Source organism: Mytilus galloprovincialis, chromosome 4 (genome assembly GCF_965363235.1).
Source record: "Mytilus galloprovincialis chromosome 4, xbMytGall1.hap1.1, whole genome shotgun sequence".
Classification (NCBI taxonomy): Eukaryota; Metazoa; Mollusca; class Bivalvia; order Mytilida; family Mytilidae; genus Mytilus; species Mytilus galloprovincialis.
The window spans coordinates 23,893,453-23,902,137 of NC_134841.1; the positions used below are offsets into that span (position 1 = coordinate 23,893,453).

At 31.3% G+C, this 8,685-nt stretch overlaps 1 long non-coding RNA gene across 1 annotated transcript; it reads right to left on the bottom strand.

Moving 5' to 3' along the window:
- Positions 1–237: 237 nt before the first annotated feature.
- Positions 238–6,969, bottom strand: LOC143070540 (uncharacterized). The gene is made up of 4 exons (XR_012976572.1): positions 6,735–6,969; positions 3,305–3,598; positions 2,353–2,445; positions 238–651 (listed from the first exon to the last, which is right to left on the bottom strand). It is a non-coding gene; the product is annotated as an uncharacterized LOC143070540 (long non-coding RNA).
- Between the last annotated feature and the right edge of the window lie 1,716 nt (positions 6,970–8,685).

An 8,685-nucleotide genomic window follows, 5' to 3' on the forward strand; every position in this document is an offset into this window, starting at 1 on the left:
CGAAATTTTCATACATGACTTATAATATTTTAAACAAGTAGAGCAGGATCTACTTATTCTTTCGGGGCACCTATGATAAACCCTATTTTTGGTGGGGTTCGTGTTGCGCAGTCTCAAGTTTTCTATGTTATATTTTGTGAACAATTGCTTGCTTGTTTTCTTTGCTTTTTAAGTCATGGCGTTTATTTTTTTGTTTGAATTTCCCTCTGGTATATTTATAAATTATTAAATACTAGATAATAATTCATAACATTTTATAAATTAAGAAAAATAAATAAACACATAAACCTATTCTAAAGTATGTTTTGGACAGAGAAAAAATTGAGGATATTCATGTAAAACTAAACATGATAAATGTGCTGTGTACAAACAACTGGGGAAGTCTTCATGCTTGTATTCACATTTTACCCAGGGACCTTTAATGTCATTATCATCTGTGGTTTCACAAATATTACAACGAATTTCATCAACCTCTATATTTGTTTCAATTTCACTTTCCATTTGAATATGCATTCTATCCCCTTTAGTTTCCTTATCAGTTTTTTGTATCTTTACGGGAGACAATCCTTTATCTTCAGTATCTGCATCATCACCCAATTCGAGTTTTCGTTTATGTTGCGAGCGTTTCGACTCATTGGAAGGAACATCATCCTATAAAAATGAAATTGAATATTTATAAAAAATAAATAAAATTCAGGTTAATAATACTTTACATATTAACAGTGACCACATATATCTAAGAGTTAAACTTTCCTTACATATCTTTTTGTCGGCCTTTTGGTTTAATAATTTGTTGACTCAACATATTTACTAAATGTGTTTTCTGTGCTGGCTTCATGACACAAACCACCCAATGAATTATATTTTGGAGCCACAGTTGTAATCATGATTTGATGGTATGATATTTTTATTGACAACAAAATACAATAAAAAATACTGAAGTCCGTTGAATCTTTTAAACGGAAAGACCCAGATCAAATGGCAAAGCTCAAACTCATCCAATGCATGGAAAACAACTGTCATATTGACGACTTGGTACATTCATTTTCTTATGTAGAAAATGGTAAATTAAACCTGGTTTTATAACTAGCTAAACATTTCAAACATACATAGTTAGATTTGGTCCTATTCTTACACAGGTACATCTACGTAATTTGTAGTAGTCAAAACGAGCCCCAGTGATTATTTTTATATTGCTGATGGGACCTAGTTTGCTTTGTTATAATACATGTTCTTGGTATAATGTTTAAGCTGTTCTGTGGCATTTAAAATGTATGAATAATGATACATCGGTAAGTGTGCTTGCATATACTACGCATACGAACATTGTGCAGATTGATGATTCTTGTAATTGAGTAAACGCATTCTGTCTTTCCCGTTTAATTGTTTTGTCTTATTTCGAAGGCATAGCCTTTTCCGTTGAGTAGAGAACTAGGATAATTATTTTTCTTAAAAAAAACTCTTTCTTCTCATCTCCCCGGTCGAGCGAGACGGAATGGAATGTTTTCTTAAATATGGGACAACAATCTTTCAGCGTTCTTATATTTCCTTAGCATTCACACGTATTGGTTTGAGCGTTCTTGATGATTGTAAAAAAGAAAAGCACTTCTAACATTCATAAATTGTTAATTGCATTTACTTTCATGATTTGTTTTTAAAATATGTCAACCATTTTATGAGCATTTTGAATCTAAATTGCATTCGAGTTATACCTTTTGTTCACCACGAGTTTATCAACCATGATTGAATGTCTATGCCACACATGTCCACGCTGTATTAAATATGTCGTCACCGTAATCCCGTCAACTTCGCCCGAGAATAACCATCCTAATTTGAACTCACCGTGAGCGACTGGACAAATACCCTTCGAGAGCATATTAAGTTAGCCCCGTTAGTGTATGGAATTGATGTAAATCGTGTATGTCATGTTGGTAAGTCTTGGATGAGGTCTTTTATTGATGTATTGCACCTTGGTAATGTCAATTTCTCTCCAAGCAACAAATTATCTATGTTCCTTTGGTATTTCCCGGCGTTTGTCATAAGATTTCAACCACATTTTTGTTGGAATGTCATATTACATACCAAGCTTAGATACTATGAACTTTAATAATATATGAAACACATCTAGACAAATAAGAATCATAATAAAATTGATTTATCTAAATTCTACATCAAAACTGAACTTTCCAATGTTTGTTGAAAAATTTAGTTTTGAATGTCTTTCGCAAGTTTTTTTCTGCTCCTTGGTCGAGTTTTTGTCTCTTTGACACATTATCCATTTCCATTCTCGACTTTATTTAGTGTGAGTGTATACCTATAGTATCTACAAACATTTTCAACATATGGAATTACCTGCAAAGTCTCTGATTTATATAGATGTATCTTATTTTCGTATCTCATCTCCATGTATATGTCGCATCCAGTTGCTGTTTTGATTTCATCGGCCTGTTTAAGGAAACTTAAATCATAAGTATATTTTGTCATCGCGAATTATTATATTGATCCAAAACGAGAATTACAATTATCAACTGGCAGGTGCCCTCATTTAGTTTCTTGATGTTAATGCTTTAAAACTTAACAAATGTAGATATATAATAGTTTTAAGCTGCCCAATTTATTAGGTATTTTCACAATTATCCACTAGGATTTTTAAGCATAATTTCGTACAAAAATCGAAAGATAATTTTATTAATTATTTCTTTTTATCACGTACATATTCACTTTGTCTAATTTTAAGATATTTCTATTATCAGACGTACATCTGACACTGAAAGCAATGTGTATACATTGAGTTACCTTTCAATACCATTGATCGTGTATTTGTTTCCATCAATAAGAAAAAAATAATATTGATGATGTTGTAGGTACTGTTTTCATTCGTTTCGATTGTTTTTTTCTTGAATATCTTTTCCTAACAGATACATGTTTTTATCATTTGCATTATCAAATTATAATCTAAACACGTAGGATGATTTGTTCAAACCTATTATATAACAATGTGACTCTATAAAGAGGATAACTGGATTTCAAACAATAGAATAAGATGCAACAAAAGTCAGCCATATTGTTTTCTCTTTGGTAATCGCATTTAATGATAAAATACATGCTAGTTACGTTTGTTAATTACTCTTAATGTAAAGCTCTTAAACGTCACCATGACTCACGTTAAGGTTATTCTAAAGTTTAAATTCAATGTTAATTTATGTTCACTAATCTATGAGTTGTGAGACAAATGAATCGAACGGGTTTTTTTTTAAATTAACGCTATACAACATTTTGCTCAAAGTCTTTATTTGTATCTTACCTTTTTCAAAATGGTATCTTTCCTAGAAACAAAAGATCGTTGTCGCTCAGTATCATTTGTTACAAACTTCGTCGTCCGTTGTTGACTGGTATTTACTGTATCGTTCTTTATTTCGGCTCCTTTGGGTAAACGTAAGTGTAAGTTGTTGTTGACAACACGGCGTCGTAAATTATTGGGTGGATGAACATATGTTTCTCTGTTCATTTGGTGGAAGTATCTGTTGTTATTTTTTCTGGTTTGTTGAAGTATTAATTCGGAAGCTGGCCGTCTGAAGTTTTCTGAACCTTTGTCCTCCTATGAAAAGGTTAATAATAGTTATATCCATGTTACGTATCGATTAATTTTAAGGAAAATTAATAACAGAGAGGTTGTAAAGTCATGATAAATTATTATGAGGATCTTACAATAATAAATATGACTTTATATGCAAACGTTGGAAGCATTTATATGTGAAATGGTACAAATTTCAAGGAAAAACTAATAATACGTTCAAGAATGCCGAATCCAACGTCTACCTTTCTTAACAGTTTATCTTATAGCGCCATTCATAGTACCAACCAAATATATAAGGACCAGTTCCAATTCTCCCCATCATAAACTATCCGTTTCCTATGTAGTCATTCATTACTTTGTAACAAAATTGTGTACACATCAACTCCATTATCGTAGAATGAAACATAACCCAGGCATTGCCTAGTCGATTTTCAGGTTATGCAGTACTGATGATGTCATCACATATGAGAAGCAATTCGTATGTTGCACAACCCAATTGTACTAATTGAAGGCATGCAAATTGGAGTTCTTTTACAGCGATTGTGAAAGGTTTGCCGTTTAACGAATGAAAATGTGATGTTGATAAAAAAAAGGGCAATTAAGAAGACTTGTAAACCCAAGATTACAAAGATGATGAACAACAACTTACTATATATGTATGTTACACTTCTATACTAGAATGAATGAGAACTATTTGGTATATGTTGAACACATTTATCCCTTGGCTGTTGATATAATGGATACAATGTACAATTCAGAAATTGACAATGATAGTCGGTTTGAAATGATAAATGAAATCATTCTTAAGTATCAACATCAGCGCAGCGCCTGCATACAGAACAAATGTCCGTCCTTAAATGATGAGCAAAGTGAATATCGCAACAACAGACAACTATAAAACTTGATTACAGTCGATAGATTAGAAAGGGAAAACACGAGTATGAAGGACATTAAACAAAACAACAATTTCAAGATCCCAACTCGAATCGGTCAGATAAAGTGAACGTGTGTGGTGAGGTAAATAATGGTTTTATTCATTCGACGCGCTTTAATATTAGGAACACATATAAAAATTCATGTTGCTCGGTCATTAGTTTGAACATCTTTTAGGTATTTCCAACCGTAATTTTTTCATACATTTCCAACATATTCAGTATGTTAAGTTTGACATTTTCCTGCACTTATAACTAAGGCAACCATAGAATACCGCTGTAAGATAGTCATAAATCGTTTGAGAAAAAAAAACTGGGTTATAATCTAAAACAGAGGGAAACACATCAATGTTAAGTGGAAAACAACGAAACAACAGAAACACTGAAGAGAACAAAATCAAATGACAATGCAACAAACAGAAAAAACGAACGATAAGATAACAACTGCCATTACTTATTACTTGTATTTGGCATGCTGGGTTATATATAGACACCAAAAGATGACTACGCTGTGTATATCTATAACTTTGGTGCCAAACAATTAAACGGTTAGTTTAACTTGCATGCCTTAAATTTACGCTGTGTGTTTTTGTGCTACGAGAGGCGGAAGATACAAAAGGGATACATTTTTCTAGTTATAATACGTTATTGCCTGTAAGTTTCCATATTTGCCAAATACTGGTTACTTTACCTCGCTGGTTAAAAGCAATCTGAACATTTTTTTAAGTAGAATATATTTTATTGATAGTTTTGACATTTGTAAGTGGATACATAGACAATAACTGTTTATTGTCCTTAAATATCGGTTGTATTTGTAGGAGGCTAGGAAATAAGGTGTTTGCGAGCTCTTAGCTTTTACTCGACATTCACTAAACATGCATGCTGGAATTGACATGATTGTTTTTGAAACACATTTAAGTTTTGAAATCGATAGTTGTCATCGTAGAAAAGACTGTTATTCATGTGTGTATGTTATCAGAAAATTTGTGTGATTCTTATTGGTCTAAAGAAACGTTTGAAAACAAACAGAACGTATAAAAGTAATCGTTAATTCGCAATTAATACGTCAATGGAATGCAACTGCAATACATATTCTGAGGTCACGCAGGTTCATACAATACTCAGTCCGGCAGTGGGCGGAGCTTTAAAGCGATATCTGTATAGTATACAGTTACAGCAAAGCAAAGGGTTGTATCTGTATAGTAGAACACTCAATTGCAAGATAAATCAAATACCGGTACCTTATTACCTTAGTAGTATATAATACATTTTGTTAGTACTTGTTGAAATCTGATCTTGATATGTCCCGGGGTTGTCTTCATCGAATTTAAGCAATGTTACCTTTGTTAACAGTTTGAGTGTCAATAAACTTAGTTAGTTTTGGCTAATTTGCTAAGGATGTTTGCTCTTCTTGTTTTTGAATATTTATTCAGGTATTCGGGTATTCGGAATCCTTTAGTTTTATCCATGCGGTGCCAATAAACATGATTGTATTACATGTCATTATAAAGCCATATTTGAAATTGAATTTTGTTATTTTAGGTTTTAAAAGAACAAGTATATGAAAAGGGAATTATTTCTCGCCAAATTTTCAATTGCTTGTATCTCGAAAACAAACATACAGTCCCCTTAATGTTGTTCTTCCTTTTTGTTTGATCCGTTTTTATGTCAATTTGTAATGGTTTTATAAAAAGTTTGTTATTTGAACATAGTAGCGAAAATTCTTACAAGTGATATAATTCATGATTTGTTGATATGACCTCAACAGTTCTATTAGTCAACTAATAAGTGAAGCATGGTTTGTTTTTTTAACACTTTAGCTAAAACCGGTTGTTGTTGTCATCTCGAATCTGCATTGAGAATGGTTAAGAAGACAAAATATGGTATAAGGTCAATGAAGGGATGACACAAAACATTTCCATTTCTTATATATGTAAGCGTACCATTATTGTGTCAAAAAGTCAAAATTTTACACAGACTGTCAATAGTTATCTTTGATAATATTTTACTTTGGGTCGTTGACAGAATGATATAATCATTGAAATGTGAACCTTATTCTAGCATGTCTTGTATATGAAACCTAATTTACAGATTGTGTGTAATAGTTTGGTTGTATATATATATAGATGATTCGAATTGGAATTATTAGTTTGAGATATGTATTATATATCTACGATGTTAAAAATTGCAATCAATCTGACGAGGCCAAAATTATTAAAACTTACCTCTTTTGCAAACGAACTGTCATCGTTGTTGTTCCAAGACCACCATAGAACTAAAATTATGATGATGACTATGGTTTGTGGTATAAAAAGAATTAGTATTAGAATAATGATAATGCCAAATGCAATGCATATATTTTTTAAATTCATTATTACATGTATTATCACTATAACAAACAGCATGAATATGATCTCTTCAATCATGATTAACTTCCTATGTTTAGTTGGTTTGTCGCTTTGTGTCAGAAGCTATGAGAAAATATCTAATCAAGTGCATATGTACACAATCTTAGATCAAACTATACCTTGTCAGGTGTATGACCTTGACATATAATCCATTGAATGTCGTTCAATATTATAAACTAAAACAATGTCACTTATATCAAATGATTAAAATTGTTGATAAAGTACTTGTTTTTACAGTTATGTTAATGTACAGTTTGAGATGTTTGAAGTTATTTGTTAATCTGTAGATGAACCTAAATGGTTTTTATTCCCGTTTTTATACTCACTAAGTACATACCAGTATGAATTTATTACATTTTTTTTTATTAATACAAGGACAACTATGATAAAGATATCAGCAGATTTGTATATATATAAAAAAATTCTGTCCTGTCCAAAAAATCAGTGTTTTTCAAATGCGCGTCTGTTTTTGCCTTAATTGTATTTTTATATATATTTCTGATAGTTGTTAACTTTTTGCGTCTGAAGATGAACTATTCTTTCTACTCTTTGGTTCAATGATTTAATGCTTGTTTCGATAAACTATATTTGTTCTCTAAAGTTGTATAGGTTAAGTACCCTGTTACCTGTTTTGACAGTTTTCATGTTTAAAATACTGAAAAAAATAGTTATTTTCTTTTTTACAATGTTTGGCTATGAGAGTTCCTGATAAAGGTAAATCCAGAAAAGCGGTTCGGACGCAAAAAAAAAATATCAAACGTGTTGTTTTCACTTTTTTTAGACATTTCATAATATAAACAGTAATATGAAACAGATATAATGAAACTAAGGATCGAACTTCCTGATTCAAAGGGAATATTAGATTTATTGAGCTTATAATTTGATGTTAATTTTGGTAATATTGCTCATAATTATGTTGATGCGTACTTATACATCCTTTGATTTTAAATATTCCGATTTGAGTGTTTCTGGTGAAAGTTTGTCTAGAAAGGCGCTTCGTACGCAATAAAAGTTTATTTTGGTTTGACATGCGTTCTTAATTAATTCTTTTCTTTGGACATTATATTAGTTGTAACTTTTCTAGAACCACTAAATTATATACGCTTTCTTTTACTACTATTATAGGCCAAAGTTGGGTTTAGGTCAAAGACAAAAAAGATAATGTTTCTACTGACGTATCATTACTTATTGTTTACTTTATATATATAAGCCCCATAAATGATTTTTGTTTGCATGTTTAAGTGTAACCTTTTTTCGTGTGCGCAGCAAAAGACTTTTTAATATTTGTTTAATTATTTTACCTGGTAAACAGTGTGCTTTATTTTTTTACACACTCTTTCTCAGGTTACGCAGATCCAACCACATAAATAACTTTGGACTGTAGTATTATGTAAGCAAGTCTTATTTAGCCAAGTCTTACGTTTTTCAAAAGCCATTCTGTGCAGAATTTAGACACTCGAAAGTGTTTCTAAATTAAACAGAGTGATTCTTAGAAGATTTGCATATCAAGGGATACGTTTATATTGTTGGTCAATAGGAATTCTGGTAGTTGCTATGGAATATTGCTTTTTGATAAGCGATGATGACGAAACAACTTTCTGCAACCTATCAGCTCAATGGTAAATATGTATATTTTCACTGCTTGTTCGTCGTTTATTTACGCCATAAACACAACATATTCATTACAATAATTATAAGATATGTTTGTAGTTTATTGTTTACCAGAAAGCAAAAATCCTGGAATACATTTGTTGCGTTACCTCAAAAA